The sequence below is a fragment of the Rana temporaria genome, chromosome 6 (assembly GCF_905171775.1).
Source record: "Rana temporaria chromosome 6, aRanTem1.1, whole genome shotgun sequence".
Classification (NCBI taxonomy): Eukaryota; Metazoa; Chordata; class Amphibia; order Anura; family Ranidae; genus Rana; species Rana temporaria.
The window spans coordinates 31503422-31521375 of record NC_053494.1 but is presented as its reverse complement, the minus strand read 5'-3'; the positions used below and the strand labels follow the sequence as shown (position 1 = coordinate 31521375).

Sequence of the window (17954 nt, the reverse complement as noted above, 5' to 3'; positions counted from 1 at the left end):
GGCTCAAAGCGGCGCCAGGGCAGTCCAGCCCTGCCGCTCTCTGTGTCCTTCGGCTGACAGTTTCCTGGCTGATCGCTTCAGAGAATAATTTGGGCTGCATCTCTACCTGAACATGCTAGTTACCTGGCTGTTATGCCAACCCCCTGGCTACAGCACGTTGAGTCGACCCAGAGACAAGTATGCAGATCAGGAAAGTTGCAACAAAATGAAAGGTCCTCATCTACATACCTGTGAGTGCAAAACAATTTTGCTTTTTTTCATTAGGAGAATTAAACAATGTCAGGCTCTAAGGTTCCTTTAAAAGGCAAGCCCTACGTCTGTCGGCATGGCCTGGTTCTGTGCTTATAACCAGGGCTGTGGTTATATCATTGGTCACCAGTAGAGGGTGCTGCAAATAGCCATTGGTCAAAATAGGCATCCCAGCATATACTCCCAGAAACAGGGGGGGCTACAAACAGGATTCATCTTCAGTAATAAGACAACCCAATTATACTGACTTTTTTTATTTATTTTTTTAGATGCTGCAGGAAGAAAAAAAAAATGTTTAATTCATAAACTGCGGTTATACTGAAATGGCAAGTATGCCTGAATTTTCCTGGCCTCTTTTCTCCCACACTGCATTAATTTTTCATTACTCTTCTTATGTATTCCCTTATTCTCCATCGGTATTTCTGGTGTCTTCACTATAACCCGAAAGGTCACCTTACCTCATTGTTCCTCAAGTCTTTAAAACAGGGATATGCAATTAGCGGACCTCCAGCTGTTGCAGAACTACAAGTCCCATGAGGCATAGCAAGACTCTGACAGCTACAAGCATGACACCCAGAGGCAGAGGCATGATGGGACTTGTAGTTTTGCAACAGCTGGAGGTCCGCTAATTGCATATCCCTGCTTTAAAACATACAAGCCATGGTCTCAATAAGACAGAGTGGGATAGGGGCCCCAATATCTTAGGATGCATCTCTGCCACACACTAACAGATCTGATGCACACCAAATCAGAGTAAAAAAAAAAAATCAATCATAGCCAGCATGTCTTATGGACGCACAGAGCAGGTGCTCGGAAGCAAGCAACAGTGCCCCCATAGCAAGCAGCTTTCCATTGGCGGCACTGGTTAAGGGGGAGGAGCCAGGAGCACTGGCAGGGGACCCGAGAAGAAGAGAATCAGGGCTGCTCTGTGCAAAACCAATCAGAAGTGTTAAACTGGTGCCCTACAGCTGTTGTGGAACTACAAGTCCCATCATGCCTCTGCCTGTGGGTGCCATGCTTGCAACGGTCAGCCTTGCAATGTCTTCTGGGACTTGTAGTCCCGCAACAGCTGGAGGGCCACAGTTTGACACCTGTGCATTACACAAAGCAGGCAATTATGAAATGTTTGTCATTTAAAAAAAGAGAAGGTTGTTTTTTTTTTGCCCCTTTATACTTACCTAGGTGGATGCAGTATTGGACCGATGCTGCATCTGTCCCCAGCCACCTCTGCACTGAGAGCTGAGCGATCCAACACTGATGACTGGGTTCTCACAGATCCCTGAGGGGAGAGCTGCTGACTGTCAATCAGCAGTGCTCCTCCGCGCTCACTGGAGAGCTGAGCTGTAGAGGGGCGGGGAGATCCAGTCTCAGTCTCTCAGCAGCCCCCAGAGCCCCCCTTTTACTTACCTGAACCCGGTCTTTCAAGTAACAGGGACGAGCACACCAGCTCCAGCCAGTGTCTCAGGACCCGATAGGATAGATTGATAGCAGAACAGCCATTGGCTCCCGCTATCTGCTGCCATAACCCCCGGTATTTAATGTCAAAGGACCAACGTATATCGACGGCGGGTGGTCCGGAAGTGTTTAAGGCAGTTCTTAAAGCGGAGGTTCACCCAAATAGCATCTATATCAGACCAACTTCTTTATACTTCTAACATTTTTTTTACGCTGTACATACCGTATAATCTATATTTGCAATCTGGCTTCTGGGTACTTCTCCCCGCGGGAGTAGGCATTTCCAAGCTGAGGAGGAATGTCCTCTGTGAGGTCGCCCAGATGATTGACGTCCTTTCAGAAAAAGATCACCCCGGCGGATAAGGCCCCGCCCCCGTAAGCCAGATGTTAGAAGTATAAAGAAGTTGGTCTGATATAGATGTTATTTGGGTGAACCTCCACTTTAAGGCAAAAGGGGGGTCCAACCCCGTTCTAGCAAGGAACCGGACAAACTTCAATCCATGTATGGGCAGGCTGGTTATACTGAAGTCGATTGCTTGATTGACATCAGTACAACCAGCCTGTGTTTTTTTATTCCTGTCTGATCACTGCCAGCGGTCATAACCGCCTGCAGTGATCAATGTATTTTGACAGGTGGGAAACCTTCCGCTGTCAGAATATAATAGCTCATACGTGAGCAGCGCCCGCATATGTAAACGGTGTTCAAACCACACATGTGAGGTATCACCGCGATTGGTAGAGCGAGAGCAATAATTTTAGCCCTAGTCCTCCTCTGTACCTCAAAACATGCAACCTGTAGATTTTTTTAAACGTCGCCTATGAAGATTTTAAAGGGTAAAAGTTTGTCGGCATTCCACAAGCGGACGCAATTTTGAAGCGTGACATGTTGGGTATGAATTTACTCGGCGTAACATTATCTTTCATAATATTAAAAAAAAAATAGGGATAACTTTACTGTTGTCTTATTTTTTAATTAAAAAAAGTGTAATTTTTTCCCAAAAAAGTGCGCTTGTAAGACCGCTGCGCAAATACGGCATGACAGAAAGTATTGCAACGATTGCCATTTTATTCTCTAGGGTGTTAGGATAAAAAATATATATAATGTTTGGGGGTTCTAATTAGAGGGAAGAAGATGGCAGTGAAAATAGTGAAAAATTACATTAGAATTGCTGTTTAACTTGTAATGCTTAACTTGTAATACCAACGGCCACCACCAGATGACGCCAGCTCACACATCTGGTGGTAATAACTTGTAATACCAACGGCTCACCACCAGATGGCGCCAGCTTTTTTTTTGCCCCCCTTCCAAGCCAAGTCGCCAGGACCCTATTTCTAGTCGCCATGGCGACCTGGCGCCCGGGATTTGTCGAGCCCTGGCTTAATGTATGGCCTTCTTCACTCATTTTGCTGAAAATTTCCAAGTGTGTGGCCAGCAATTGAAAGTTTGTATATGGCCCAACCCTGCAACCAAAATGAAACAGCCAAATGCAATGCTGAGGGAGGATTAACAAGCCCCACTTGTCTTCCTCAATGACCAACCCAACTATGATCACCCTTATTTTCCAAACTTTTATTTCTACATCAGAACTAAAAATCTTCTGTTCAGAAACTCCACTACCTAATTATTACAGACGATCCCCCGAGGAAGTGTGACGCCATCATTTAAACTTTGTACCTGCTACTGCAGTTGGGCAGAACTGGAAAATCTGGCTTGATCAACTACCAGAGGCCCCAACACACATACTGTACATCCGCATGCGATTCAACACACTGCAGCCATCCAACAAAAGGATATTTCAATTTGGGGTGAAGATGACCCTTATATCCTGTAGCATGTCTTCACAAAGCATTTGCACATAATTACCTTTATATATATGTGTGGGTTGTAAACACTGCACTATAGGGAAAGGAAGAAACAACAAGAAAACCACAAAATATGCACACTCCTCTCAACACACCTAGTATTGGCTTCTCTGAAAACCAAAGCACGCCGCCTTTCTCTTACAATGTAACTTCCTACTCACATGTTACAAAGTGCACAGTCACCGGTAAAAACAAAGAACTTTAACCACTTCCCGCCTGGTCAATAGCATATTGACGTCCGGGAAGTGGTTGTGAAATCCTGACTGGACGTCTATTGACGTCCTGCAGGATTTCGTGGGGGCGCGCAGCGTGGCGATCGGTGATGCGGGGTGTCGGTCTGACACCCTGCATCTCCGATCTCAGTAAAGAGCCTCCGGCGGAGGCTCTTTCACACGTGATCAGCCGTGTCCAACCACGGCTGATCACGATATAAACAGGAGGAGCCGTTGATCGGCTCTTCCTCACCCGCGTCTGACAGACGCGAGAAGAGGAAAGACGATCGGCGGCTTCGCGCTGATTTGTTTAGCAGCGCAGCCCCCCCCTCGAATGCCAACACTGGACCACCAGGAAGTGCCCCCCAGTGCAAAAAAAAAAAACACCAATTAGAAAAAAAAAAAAACACAATCGATGCCAATCAGTGCCCACAAATGGGCACCGACTGGCAACATGGGCACTGGCTAAGATAAGTCCATCTGTGCCACCTCTTAGTGCCCATCTGTGCCACCTCTTAGTGCCCATCTGTGCCACCTCTTAGTGCCCATCTGTGCCACCTCTTAGTGCCCATCTGTGCCACCTCTTAGTGCCCATCTGTGCCACCTCTTAGTGCCCATCTGTGCCACCCATGAGCACCCAGTTTTTTTTCTTTTATTTCACTTGTGGGAACACAAAGGACTTTATTGCTTTTTATTATTGGTTGGCGCAATTTTTTCCCCTTTTTACCCATCAGTGCTGCCTCATCGGTGCCCATAATTGAAGAAGAAAACATACTTATTTACAAAAAAAATTAACAGAAAAAAAAAAAAAATAACTTGCAGAGGTGATCAAATACCACCAAAAGAAAGCTCTATTTGTGGGAACAAAATGATAAAAATTTCATTTGGGTACAGTGTAGCATGACCGCGCAATTGTCATTCAAATTGCGACAGTGCTGAAAGATGAAAATTGGCTTGGGCAGGAAGGTGCGTAAGTGCCTGGTATGGAAGTGGATTTAAAAAAAAAAAAAAAAAAAAAAGTACAACTTTTTGCTTCCATTTTTTTAGAGAAAAGGAGGATTATAACTCCCATCAGGTGTTTCCTGCCCACTGTGTCCCATTAGGGAGATTTCTCTTCCTGTCTCATATGAAAAAACAGGAAGTGTGAGAAAATCCCCATTTGAAGATTTTCCATTTAAGAGACAACCTGAAATGATTTTTTTTTTCCGCTTTTATTCATATAACAGTAACAGGTGATAACAGTAAACACAATAAATATGAATCTCGCCAAAGGACACAGACAGCAATAAAAACCTGGCAGGGGTTCCAATCCCTCTCCACTCGATCCAAAACATAAAAAAAAAAAAAAAAAAAAAAAATGTAATCTATAAAAAGGGAAAGTACAGCTATTACAGGCATGCAATTTGTTTTGAACTCCTGTGACCAGTTTTCAGGTCGGGATCTGCCCACATGCCCGGACTGGCACCTGGCTCAGCCTCTCTGCGAGCCGCTGAGAGCCTGATGCTTCCGACACCTTCACAGCTCAGCGCAACAGTGAGCACACATGGGGGCGGGTGTGTGTGTCAGACACTTAGCCTGCATTCACAGCTAGGCGACAAAACGCCTGAAGCGTGACGCTCGATACGCTGGAGGGGCGAATTTCCATTGCTGTCTATGAGATGGTTCACATCTCACGCCAAACGCCGTACGCCTGAAACCAAGTCCCGGACCCTTTTTTTCAGGCGGCATTGGCATTCGGCCATAGACAGCAATGGAAATAATTGCGAGAAAAAAAAAAGTTAAACAAATCGCGGCAAAATACGCCACGTACGCGGCGTTACAGTGTGAATGCAGCCTCAACAGCTCTCTCTGCTCAGGGAACAGGGAGAACCGATCAGCAATGTTTGATCACTCAGTTCTTAGAGTCGGTGGGGGACAGATGCTGCTGCTGCATCCACCTAGGTAAGTACGATTCTAAAAAAATAAAATCCTATACTTCTCTTTTAAGGAGAATATATAAAAGAGCTTCGGGGGGGAAATTTGAAAGACATCTGTAGGGGGTTCACGCACAAATATCTATTGAAATTGTCGCCAAACGTAGTGCAGGAACTAAGTTTGGAAATCGTTGCAGCGCCGCAAAATCAGCGTCACAATGATTGGGACAGTGCCTTCGTCAGTGTCTTGCCGAAAAAGGTCCCCTGGCGGATTATGCCCCCCCCCCCGTACTGCGCAGGAGCGGCTCTTGCCTCCGAAAATAGCCGAACATGTAGAGCCGAGAGTCCGCTCTAGATGGCGCCTGCGCACACCAAATTGTGTTACACTTCTGACACCCAGTCTCATTCCTTACCATCCCTGTGAACATGGAGGATGTCAAAAAAAGAGCCAGGAGGCCGAGCGAGCCGTCCGAGCGAGGACGTGAGGCCGACTGGCCACTTACAGCGAGGTCCACGCAGGCGCCGTCTAGAGCCGACTCTCAGCTCTACAGGTTCGGCTATTTTCGGAGGCAAGCGCCGCGCCTGCGCATTACAGGGGGGGCATAATCTGCCGGGGGGACACTCATCGGCAGAACACCGGCAATAGGGTGTGAGCGGGGCTTAGGACCACTTTAGCCAGACTTCCTAATCCCTTTACCTTCTACAGGCCTATGATGCCGAATATTATAGCCAAAGCATTGTCCAAACAAGACCAACATAAGATGGATTGTAGATGGAGCTTGGGGGGGGGGGGGGTATTCGGCATTACTGTGCTAGGCTTGTTGTCATTCACTATAGGTCGGTGTAAGGCCCCTTTCAGACAGACGGCAGTTTTGCCGCAATTAAAAGCATGTACATTTTCAGTGAAATTCAAGGCTCTGGGCACTGCGATTAGCTGCATTTGTACATAGCGATTACGTGCGGTTACATGCAGTCGCGTTTAGCTGCGGTAGTCATTTCCATAACAACACTTTTTATTTTTTTTTGATTAGGATGTGCTTCCTGTTATTTTTTTTTCTCACGCTGCTATCCGCAGTTGACACAAAAGACTGCGATTACCTGCATATAGCTGCGCTAAAATCGCACCTGGACGCATTCAATTCTATTTTTTCTATTCGCACCAAACCGCATGCAACGAGATCGCAGCTAAACGCTGTGTGTGAATGGGGCCGTAGGAAAGCATTGTGTGCTTTTAGCTGCGGTAGAAAACTAGAAAATCCGCAGCTAAAAGCACCATTCTATGCGTCCGTGTGAAAGGGGCCTAACAGCCCAGCCTGATCCATCTTTAGCCCCAGGTAAACACCGCCCATAACTGCCACATTGAGAGCTAATGACGTTTTATTGACAGGGAACAAAGGAAAGCCAAACAACAACAAAAAAAAAACACCAGCAATAACAACAATGGCCACATCTAAACAACAACAGAAACCAAACCTGGACTGTTCCATGTCAATTGATCTCCAGATTCACAATCGCTCTGTAAAATCACCAGACAACAACAACACACCTTGCTGAGCGAGGACATCATGAGTCAGTACAACACATTCAGTGTATTCATTGTGCCTTACAATGCAGATTGAAGGACAGATCACCTGGGCCTGGAGTACGTGAGGTGACAAAAAATGGTTTCTACATAACTGCATCATCACAATGTGTGTGACCCCCGTATGCACACACACACACACACACACTGATCAGGCTGTAATGTGTGTGTGACCCCCGTATGTACACACACATTGATCAGGCCGTAATGTGTGTGTGACCCCCGTATGTACACACATTGATCAGGCCGTAATGTGTGTGAGACCCCCGTATGTACACACACATTGATCAGGCCGTAATGTGTGTGACCCCCGTATGTACACACATTGATCAGGCCGTAATGTGTGTGTGACCCCCGTATGTACACACACATTGATCAGGCCGTAATGTGTGTGTGACCCCCGTATGTACACACACATTGATCAGGCCGTAATGTGCGTGACCCCCGTATGTACACACACATTGATCAGGCCGTAATGTGCGTGACCCCCGTATGTACACACACATTGATCAGGCCGTAATGTGCGTGACCCCCGTATGTACACACACATTGATCAGGCCGTAATGTGCGTGTGACCCCTGTATGTACACACACACTGATCAGGCTGTAATGTGTGTGTGACCCCCGTATGTACACACACACACACACACACACTGATCAGGCTGTAATGTGTGTGTGACCCCCGTATGTACACACACATTGATCAGGCCGTAATGTGCGTGACCCCCGTATGTACACACACATTGATCAGGCTGTAATGTGTGTGTGTGACCCCCGTATGTACACACACATTGATCAGGCCGTAATGTGTGTGACCCCCGTATGTACACACACATTGATCAGGCCGTAATGTGTGTGTGACCCCCGTATGTACACACACATTGATCAGGCCGTAATGTGTGTGACCCCCGTATGTACACACACATTGATCAGGCCGTAATGTGTGTGACCCCCGTATGTACACACACATTGATCAGGCCGTAATGTGTGTGACCCCCGTATGTACACACACATTGATCAGGCTGTAATGTGCGTGACCCCCGTATGTACACACACATTGATCAGGCTGTAATGTGTGTGACCCCCGTATGTACACACACATTAATCAGGCCGTAATGTGTGTGACCCCCATATGTACACACACATTGATCAGGCCGTAATGTGTGTGTGTGACCCCCGTATGTACACACACATTGATCAGGCCGTAATGTGTGTGTGACCCCCGTATGTACACACACATTGATCAGGCCGTAATGTGTGTGACCCCCGTATGTACACACACATTGATCAGGCTGTAATGTGCGTGACCCCCGTATGTACACACACATTGATCAGGCCGTAATGTGCGTGACCCCCGTATGTACACACACATTGATCAGGCCGTAATGTGTGTGACCCCCGTATGTACACACACATTGATCAGGCCGTAATGTGTGTGTGACCCCCGTATGTACACACACACATTGATCAGGCCGTAATGTGTGTGTGACCCCCGTATGTACACACACATTGATCAGGCCGTAATGTGTGTGTGACCCCCGTATGTACACACACACATTGATCAGGCCGTAATGTGTGTGTGACCCCCGTATGTACACACACATTGATCAGGCCGTAATGTGTGTGACCCCCGTATGTACACACACATTGATCAGGCCGTAATGTGTGTGACCCCCGTATGTACACACATTGATCAGGCCGTAATGTGTGTGACCCCCGTATGTACACACACATTGATCAGGTCGTTAGACTATTGCACCGTATGACAGTTTGCCAATTTGTAAGATGTTTGTTGTCCAATTTCTCCTGAGACTCATTTATCGTTTGCAGGACATCTCACTTCCCAATCTTCAATAGAATATCCGTGTCCCGGGAACATCGTAACAATGTTACATACAGCGGAGTATTGATCTCATCAATTATTCATCACAGTTCACCTCATAAAAAAAATAAAAAGTTGAACCAACAGCCTATCCACACCCACCCCACAGTACCTACCGATGTGGGGGATTAGTGGTCACTCTCATGCAGCAGTTGCCCTTCTTTCTCTAGGGCTTTTGGGACAGATCAGAGTGACTCTGATTTGTCAGCACTGGCACATGACAGCTTTGACCAATCAAAATCGTTCTGATCCGTTTCGGGAGCCCTATAGGAAAAAGAAGAGGACAGCACAGACCACAATAGTGTCTGTATAGGCAATGACAGACAATGAACCATGGCGGCGAGTACAGTGAGGACCCGGGGGCGAGTGGGTGGGTTAGGGTGTCATCTCTTATTTTCGTCTGAAAAGGTGAACTAACCCTTGAGGTCCGATTCACACCTATGCATTGTTAGTGCTTTTTGCAGATTTTCACTACAGGGCTTGACAAATTTGCTTGGAATCTAGGCGCCCCCCACCTCCCCCGCAACGGCCTCAGTTACCGGCTGTCGTGGGGGAGGTGGGGGCGCACACAGGCAGAGTGTGCCCCCCCCCCTTACAAGCGCCCTTTTTGGGGGAAAATAAAAAATAAAAGACAACAGTAAAGTTAGCCCAATTTTTTTATATATTGTGAAAGATAATGTTACACCGAGTAAATTGATACCCAACATGTCACGCTTCAAAATTGCGTCCGCTTGTGGAATGCCGACAAACTTTTACTCTATAAGATCTTCATAGGCGACGTTTAAAAAATTCTACAGGTTGCATGTTTTGAGTTACAGAGGAGGTCTAGGGCTAGAATTATTGCTCTCGCTCTAACGATCGCGGCGATACCTCACATGTGTGGTTTGAATACCGTTTACATAAGCCGGCGCTACTCACGTATGTGTGCGCTTCTGCACGCGAGCTTGTCGCGTTTTCTGGCTCCTACGTTTTTTAGCTGGCTCCTAGATTCCAAGCAAATTTGTCAAACCCTGATATAGATTACACAGGGATTGCTTCAAGTCACATCAAACTCACGTCAAAATTGTACGACTTTCAAGTCGCAAGAGTGGAAACCTAGGCTTAGTGTTTTTATATCTGAGCAAACCTTAACAATCCATTCTGTTTGTATGCAATCTGTCAGACCCTCCCACTGCACATTTGACAGGAGATTGCAAAGTGTATGACCAGCAGATACAGTCCATACAATCTGATTGTACAATCTCTGTTAGATCGGCCAACAACTAATGCATGGACCTGCCTGTCTGTATAGAGATGAGATGGATCAGTGGCGGCTTGTGCTCAAATTTTTTTGGGGGGGCGCAAACAAATGTCTCAATCAATTGCCGCCACTGTGCCCATCAAACACAGCCCCTGTGCCATAAAATTGTCGCTACTGTGCCATGCAATCAAACGCAGCCACTGTGCCCATCAATTGTCGCCACTGTGCCATGTCAAACGCAGCCACTGTGCCATGTCAAACGCAGCCACTGTGCCATCTCAAACGCAGCCACTGTGCCATCTCAAACGCAGCCACTGTGCCATCTCAAACGCAGCCACTGTGCCATCTCAAACGCAGCCACTGTGCCATCTCAAACGCAGCCACTGTGCCATCAATTGTCACCACTGTGCCATGCCAAACGCAGTCACTGTGCCATCAATTGTCACCACTGTGCCATCAATTGTCACCACTGTGCCATGCCAAACGCAGTCACTGTGCCATCAATTGTCACCACTGTGCCATGTCAAACGCAGCCACTGTGCCATCAATTGTCACCACTGTGCCATGCCATTGTCGCCACTGTGCCCATCAATCACTGTGCCGTGCCATTGCCGCCAGTTTTTCCCTACAATGCCGCCAGATTGCGCCCCCCCCCCCCCCCCCGGCACTTACCTTTCTCGGTCGGCCATCCTCGGTTCCTGCTTCATGATCCCTCGAATTAGTCCCGCCCTCGATGTCGCTTCAGCCAATCAGGTTACCAGTAACCAGAAGCGGTGAACCTGATTGGCCGAGACGCCTGTCAGTGTTAACCAGGGAACGCACACCCCCTGTGTCCTCTGGTTAACTATTTGGAAGCCGATGACAGCCCTCAGGTTGTAATCGGAAAGCCTATCAGAGCCACTGGCTCTGATGGACACTTCCAAAGCCAATCAGCTGCCGTTATTCAGATGGCCGTCGCTCGCCAGGGGGCCGACCATCTGAATAGTGGGCAGCGGAGACAATACATAGATTCATGCAATGCAGGAGCGAGGGGGCGGCGCTCCTGCGCCCTCTATGGACGCACCGCCACTGGATAGGGTAGGTCTTCCTAATACACAGGGTCGGTAGATCTGAATCCGATTGTGACATGTAGAATGATCTTACAGATTCCATTCAATCTGATTGTACAATCTCCTCTAGGCTCACCCCACACACACTGCAATCTGTCCACACCATCAGATCTACCGAATCTGTGTAAAAGGGAGGGAGGACCTACCTACTCCATACAAGCAGGCAGGCCCTGGCACTACATTATTATAACAGAGATCGTACATATTGTAATGTGTGTGGACTATGCAACCTGACTGTACGATTCCCAGCAGGGAAGGCTCCATGTTTATGTGGCAGAGGAAGCCCCCAGTGACCTGCAGAGGGAGGAAGTCGTTCACCTCCGCTGTACACCTAGGAAGAGAGGAGCAAGCTGGCCGGATGCCGCCCGGTAGAACAGGCGGAACTCACCACTACACGTCCAGGTAGAAGGCCCAACTCTGGGGACTCAGGTTACTTCCGCCCGGGACTGCCTCGGCCTCTTCCCCGCACCCACACGTCGTTCTCCGCTCAGGGCACCAAACGCCTCTGCTCAGTACTCAAAGCTTTACCGCGTCCAATATCCCCCACACAGATGCCGCACACTGCGCATGCCCACAACAACAGGACCTCCGTCACGCAAAAAAACACCCACCCCTTCCTGAACCAGCCGCCCAATCACCGGCGAGCATCTTGTGCCTCAGACACAAGTGACATCGCCTACTGGGGCTTCGGGCAACGCCCCCCCCGCACTATGGCTTCAGAGGAAAGCATTTTAGGTTACGCCCACCTCTGCGGCATTCCCTTCATTCTATTCACTTCCCCCATAGTGCGTGCTCGGTCCCGGGCGCCTGTACGCAGATCTGTAAACAATAACACACACACAGTGCACGAGCAGCCCTGTACTTTGTGCGTCCCCGTACACTGAGCTGTGCAGACAAATAGCCAAACAAGGGGATCAGATGATCCATAATAGAAACTGAAGTGTTGGGGTGCCGAGATCCATGGGGTGCTTGTCTGCAATTAACCACTGGCCTACCGGGCACTTACACCCCCTTCCTGCCCAGGCAATTTTTCAGCTTTCAGCGCTGGCGCACTGACTGGAATCGCTAATGGGCACTGCATTTTGTACAGATTGCAGAGTTCAGGAGTGCGTTATGTACAGAGTGCAGAGTTCAGGAGTGCGTTATGTACAGAGTGCAGAGTTCAGTAGTGCGTTACATACAGAGTGCAGAGTTCAGGAGTGCGTTACGTGCAGAGTTCAGGAGTGCGTTACGTGCAGAGTTCAGGAGTGCGTTACGTACAGAGTTCAGGAGTGCGTTACGTACAGAGTTCAGGAGTGCGTTACGTACAGAGTTCAGGAGTGCGTTACGTACAGAGTTCAGGAGTGCGTTACGTACAGAATGCAGAGTTCAGGAGTGCGTTACGTACAGAATGCAGAGTTCAGGAGTGCGTTACGTACAGAGTTCAGGAGTGCGTTACGTACAGAGTTCAGGAGTGCGTTACGTACAGAGTTCAGGAGTGCGTTACGTACAGAGTTCAGGAGTGCGTTACGTACAGAGTTCAGGAGTGCGTTACGTACAGAGTTCAGGAGTGCGTTACGTACCGAGTTCAGGAGTGAGTTACGTACAGAATGCAGAGTTCCAGAGTGTGTTACGCACAGAATGCAGAGTTCAGGAGTGCTTTACTTACAGAATGCAGTGTTCAGGAGTGTGTTACGTACAGAATTCAGGAGTACGTTACGTACAGAGTGCAGAGTTCCGGAGTGCGTTACGTACAGAGTGCAGAGTTCCAGAGTGTGTTACACACAGAATGCAGAGTTCAGGAGTGCTTTACTTACAGAATGCAGTGTTCAGGAGTGTGTTACGTACAGAATTCAGGAGTACGTTACGTACAGAGTGCAGAGTTCCGGAGTGCGTTACGTACAGAGTGCAGAGTTCCAGAGTGCGTTACGTACAGAGTTCAGGAGTGTGTTACGTACAGAGTTCAGGAGTGCGTTACGTACAGAGTTCAGGAGTGCGTTACGTACAGAGTTCAGGAGTGCGTTACGTACAGAATGCAGAATTCAGGAGTGCGTTGCGCACATAATGCAGAGTTCAGGAGTGCGTTGCGCACATAATGCAGAGTTCCGGAGTGCGTTACGTACAGAGTTCAGGAGTGCGTTACGTACAGAGTTCAGGAGTGCGTTATGTACAGAATGCAGAATTCAGGAGTGCGTTGCGCACATAATGCAGAGTTCAGGAGTGCGTTGCGCACATAATGCAGAGTTCCGGAGTGCGTTACGTACAGAGTTCAGGAGTGTGTTACGTACAGAGTTCAGGAGTGCGTTACGTACAGAGTTCAGGAGTGCGTTACGTACAGAGTTCAGGAGTGCGTTACGTACAGAGTTCAGGAGTGCGTTACGTACAGAGTTCAGGAGTGCGTTACGTGCAGAGTTCAGGAGTGCGTTACGTGCAGAGTTCAGGAGTGCGTTACGTACAGAGTTCAGGAGTGCGTTACGTACAGAGTTCAGGAGTGCGTTACGTACAGAGTTCAGGAGTGCGTTACGTACAGAGTTCAGGAGTGCGTTACGTACAGAGTTCAGGAGTGCGTTACGTACAGAGTTCAGGAGTTCGTTACGTACAGAGTTCAGGAGTGCGTTACGTACAGAGTTCAGGAGTGCGTTACGTACAGAGTTCAGGAGTGCGTTACGTACAGAGTTCAGGAGTGCGTTACGTACCGAGTTCAGGAGTGCGTTACGTACAGAGTTCAGGAGTGCGTTACGTACAGAGTTCAGGAGTGCGTTACGTACAGAGTTCAGGAGTGCGTTACGTACAGAGTTCAGGAGTGCGTTACGTACAGAGTTCAGGAGTGCGTTACGTACAGAGTTCAGGAGTGCGTTACGTACAGAGTTCAGGAGTGCGTTACGTACAGAGTTCAGGAGTGCGTTACGTACAGAGTTCAGGAGTGCGTTACGTACAGAGTTCAGGAGTGCGTTACAAACAGTACAGGAGTGCGTTACGTACCGAGTTCAGGAGTGAGTTACGTACAGAATGCAGAGTTCAGGAGTGCTTTACTTACAGAATGCAGTGTTCAGGAGTGTGTTACGTACAGAATTCAGGAGTACGTTACGTACAGAGTGCAGAGTTCCGGAGTGCGTTACGTACAGAGTGCAGAGTTCCGGAGTGCGTTACGTACAGAGTTCAGGAGTGTGTTACGTACAGAGTTCAGGAGTGCGTTACGTACAGAGTTCAGGAGTGTGTTACGTACAGAGTTCAGGAGTGCGTTACGTACAGAGTTCAGGAGTGCGTTACGTACAGAATGCAGAATTCAGGAGTGCGTTGCGCACATAATGCAGAGTTCAGGAGTGCGTTGCGCACATAATGCAGAGTTCCGGAGTGCGTTACGTACAGCGTTCAGGAGTGTGTTACGTATAGAGTTCAGGAGTGCGTTACGTACAGAGTTCAGGAGTGCGTTACGTACAGAGTTCAGGAGTGCGTTACGTACAGAGTTCAGGAGTGCGTTACGTACAGAATGTAGAGTTCAGGAGTGTGTTGCGTACAGAATGCAGAGTTCAGGAGTGCGTTGCGTACAGAATGCAGAGTTCAGGAGTGCGTTGCGCACATAATGCAGAGTTCAGGAGTGCGTTACTTACAGAGTGGAGAGTTCAGGAGTGCTTTATGTACAGTGCAGAGTTCCAGAGTGCATTACGTACAAAGTGCAGAGTTCAGAAGTGAGTTAAGTACAGAGTTCAGGAGTGCATTACATACAGAATGTAGAGTTCAGGAGTGCGTAATGTACAGTGCAGTGTTCAGGAGTGCGTTATGTACAGAGTGCAGAGTTCAGGAGTGCGTTATGTACAGAGTGCAACCCCAATGTGCTGGTAAAGCACCGCTAAGACCCTAATGTTTGAGGCACTGCAAAAACACCCTCAGTGTGGAAGGGTAAGGCGTTTTTACAGAGCTTTCAATTCATTTCAATGGAGAGGGGCGTTTTTGGAGAGTTTTTTTCAGCTCCCAAAAGCTGCTCCAAAGATGCTGCTTGCAGGACTCAGTGTGAAAGGGTCCATTGAGATGCATGGAGAGCGTTTTAATAGCGCTATTTTTAAGGTTTCCCTAAGGCCCCTTTCACACTGGGGCGGTGTTGGCGGTAAAGCACTGCTATTTTTAGCAGCGCTTTACCGTCAATTTCGCTGCGCTATTTGGCCGCTAGCGGGGAGCTTTAACCCCACCCCCCCGCAGCGGGGCGAGAAATCGTTAATACCACCGCAAATCACCTCTGTAGAGGAGCTTTGCTGGCGTTCTAAAAAAAAAAAAAAATTCCAATAAGCGTATATTGATTGGTTTACATGAGCGTTATAGTTTCTACAAACTATAGTATATATTTATGGATTTTTTAAAATTTATTTTTTGTATACTAGTAAAGGCGGCAATCAGCAACTTACAGCGGGACTGCGATAGTATGGCAGACGGTCTGACACTTTGTGGGAACCAGCGACACAAATACAGTGATCAAAATATGCACTGTCACTGTACTAATGACACTGGCTGGGAAGGGGTTACACATCTAGGGCAGGGGTCTCAAACTGGTGGCCCTTTAGCTGTTGCAAAAACTAAAAGTCCCATTAGGCATTGCCAAGGCACGACTCCCAGAGGCAGAGGCATGATGGGACTTGTAGTTTCGCAACAGCTGGAGGGCCGCCAGTTTGAAACGCCTGATCTAGGGCGATCAAAGGGTTAAATGTGTGCCTAACTAGTGTGTTTTTTGTGTACTGTGGCAGGTGCTTTCACTAAGGGATGCGATGGATGCTTTTCAGGGACACAAAATCCATCACATCCCCACTGTCAGAATGAAGCTCTGCCTTGTTTACATAGGCAGAGCTCCATCCTGTGTCTCTGCTTGATGATCAGCAGGGTGCCAGCAGACAACCAGTGGCCGGCACCCGCTGATTGCCTCATTCGGTGAAAAATCACAGCATGAGGGGTTCGCACCCCTACTATAAAGTACAGAATCACGTCTATACTGCATGTCATTCTGCACAGAACAGCCACCCTGTAGCAGTAAATCTGCCATAGGGCAGCCCTTAAGGCTCCATTCACATCTATGCATGTTGCTTTTGAGCGTTTCTGCAGTGCTTTTTGAACATGCGATTTTGCCGCAATTTGTTGTTGGGCAGATTAACCCCTTCCATACAGGGCACTTATACACCTTCCCGCCCAGACCAATTTTTAGCTTTCAGTGCTGTTGCACTTTGAATGACAATTGCGTGGTCATGCTACACTGTACCCAAACTAAATTTTTTTCATTTTGTACCCACAAATACAGCTTTCTTTTGGTGGCATTTGATCACCTCTGGGATTTTTTTTTCTGTAAAAAAAATAAAAAAAATGACTGAAAATTTTGAAAAAATACGTTTTTTTTTGTTTCCGTTATAAAACATGGTAAATAAGTAAGTTTTCTCCTTCACTAATGGTACTGCACCGATAAGGCGGCACTGATGGGCACCGATGAGGTGGCACTGATGTGGTGGCAATGATGGGCACAGATAGGCGGCACGGATAGGCACAGATAGGCGGCACGGATGGGCACAGATAGTGCCACCTATCCGTGCCCCTCCATGCCGCCTATCAGTGCCCCTCCATGCTGCCTATCAGTGCCCCTCCATGCTGCCTATCAGTGCCCATCTGTGCCACCTATCAGTGCCCATCCGTGCCACCTATCAGTGCCCATCCGTGCCACCTATCAGTGCCCATCCGTGCCACCTATCAGTGCCCATCCGTGCCACCTATCAGTGCCCATCCGTGCCACCTAACGTATGTGTTGTACTAATGGATGCCAAACAATGCCTGCCAATCAGTGATGCCCATTACGGGCACTGATTGGCATCCATTATTTGAGTCATTGTCATCCCTGGTGGTCTAGGGTGGCATACTTTTGTTTTGAATCTCTGGTGGTCTAGTGGCATCCATGATGGTCCAGTGGGCATCCCTGGTGGTCCAGTGGGCATCCTCGGGGGGGGGGGGGGGGGGCTGTGCTGATAATTGATCAGCACAAACCCCCCCTGTTAGAGGAGCAGGTAAAGAGCCTCCGTGAGAGACTCTTTACCGAGATCGGTGTTGCGGGGTGTCAGACTGACACCCTGCAACAACGATCGCCGCGATGCGCGCCCCCGGGGGCGCGCAGTGGCTCAATATCCTGAGGACGTCATATGACGTTAACTCAGGATATTGAAACCACGTTGCCGAGTTCAATCTGTCATTGGCGGGCGGCAAGTGGTTAAAAAAGAAAATCACAGTAAAATGCACTACATGCTTTTCTGCAGCTTCTCCATTGAAGTCTATTGAACCAAAAACAGCCGTGGCTTTGTGTTTAAAAAAAAGTCCCTGACCCTTTCCAAAAACACAGAGGTACAAAAATGCATTGATGTGAAGGCGTTCTATAAGAACCCATGTTAAAAATAATGTCCTGCGTTTCTGCAAAAAGCATGTAAAAACGCATTGGTGTGAATACAGCC

The 17954-nt window shown here is 48.1% G+C and overlaps 1 protein-coding gene across 2 annotated transcripts in view; it reads right to left on the bottom strand.

Moving 5' to 3' along the window:
• The window catches only part of RAB40C (RAB40C, member RAS oncogene family), a 48108-nt gene extending 35967 nt beyond the window's left edge, over positions 1-12141 (bottom strand). The window contains exon 1 of one of the 2 annotated variants that reach the window (XM_040356599.1): positions 12117-12141. The gene's annotated coding sequence lies outside the window, so the exon portion shown is untranslated. The other variant, XM_040356595.1, reaches the window with a different exon arrangement.
• Positions 12142-17954: the final 5813 nt, after the last annotated feature.